This window comes from Microtus ochrogaster, unplaced genomic scaffold (assembly GCF_000317375.1).
Source record: "Microtus ochrogaster isolate Prairie Vole_2 unplaced genomic scaffold, MicOch1.0 UNK20, whole genome shotgun sequence".
Lineage (NCBI taxonomy): Eukaryota > Metazoa > Chordata > Mammalia > Rodentia > Cricetidae > Microtus > Microtus ochrogaster.
In genome coordinates, this window is record NW_004949118.1 from 250,359 (window position 1) to 251,871 (window position 1,513).

At 40.5% G+C, this 1,513-nt stretch overlaps 1 protein-coding gene across 1 annotated transcript in view; it reads right to left on the reverse strand.

The window, feature by feature from the left end:
- Positions 1–1,513, reverse strand: part of Mettl4 (methyltransferase like 4) — a 32,982-nt gene that overhangs the window by 24,377 nt on the left and 7,092 nt on the right. The window lies entirely within an intron of this gene.

Consider the following 1,513-nt stretch of genomic DNA (forward strand, 5'->3'; position numbering starts at 1 on the left):
CTCTGTGGTTTTGGAGCCTGTCCTGGAACTAGCTCTTGTAGACCAGGCTGGTCTCGAACTCACAGAGATCCACCTGCCTCTGCTTCCCGAGTGCTGGGATTAAAGGCGTGCGCCACCACCGCCCAGTTAGATTTTATTTTTTGTACCACATTTTTAAATATTGTATCTATGTTTTAAAGTTAAGGAGTTCCACTGAGGACAAAATCAGTGCAAAGAGTACAAGTACCCATGGGATATGAGGAACTGTGATTCTTCTCAGTTAATATGTATAAGGTAGAATTACTCTCAACTTTTTTTTATTTCTGATCATGAACCATCTATAGGCTCTCAAAGACCTGTGGTCAAGAGCACTGGTTGCTCTTACAAAAGATCCAGGTGTGGTTCCCAGCACCCACATGGTGGCTCAAAACCATCTATATCTCCAGCTGCAGTGGATCTGATGCCCTCTCCTGGTCTCAGCAGATATATACATGGTGGACAGAAATATTTACAGACAAAACACTCAAACACATTAAATCAATAATTAAAAAACCTCAACGGCAAGTATGGCTCCTCAGGTCTGCAATACTCTACTCTCACTGAACAGGTCTGTCAGACAGAAAATTAACAGAGAAATAACGGAACTAACAGATGTTATGACCCAAATGGACTTAACAGACATCTACAGAACATTCTACCGAAACACAAAAGAATATACCTTCATCTCAGCACCTCATGGAACCTTCTCTAAAACCGACCACAAATTCAGTCATAAATCTCAACAGACACACACACACACACACACACACACACACACACACACACACACACACAAATAAATTAGAATAAATCCCTGTATCTTATCAGATCACCAGGGCTTAAGCAAAATCAGAAACGAAAAGAAGGACATAAGAGAAACTGAGGAAATTCAGAGAATCGTCATGTTATACTTCAAAAGCCTATACTCCACAAAATTGGAAAATTTAAAGGAAATGGACAGTTTTCTGGATAAGTACCACATACCAAAACTAAATCAAGAACAAACAAACAATTTAAATAGACCTATAACCCCTAAGGAAATAGAAGTAGTCATTAAAAGTCTTCCAACCAAAAATAGCACAGGACTAAATGGCTTCAGCACAGAATTCTGCCAGAATTTCAAAGAAGAGCTAATACCAATTCTCCTCAAATTGTTCCACAAAATAGGAACAGAAGGGACATAGCCAAACTACTTTTTTGAGGCTACAGTTACCCTGATACCCAAACCATACAAAGACTCAACAGAGAAAGAGAACTACAGACCAATCTCCCTCATGAACATTGATGCAAAAATGCTCAATACTGGCAAACTGAATCCAAAAACACATCAAAAAAAAAAAAATATCCACCATGACCAAGTAGGCTTCATCCCAGAGATGCACCATACAGAAATCTGTGACCCAAGTCGGGTGATCGTGGCACACGCCTTTAATCCCAGCACTCGGGAGGCAGAGGCAGGTGGATCTCTGTGAGTTCGAGACCAGCCTGGTCTACA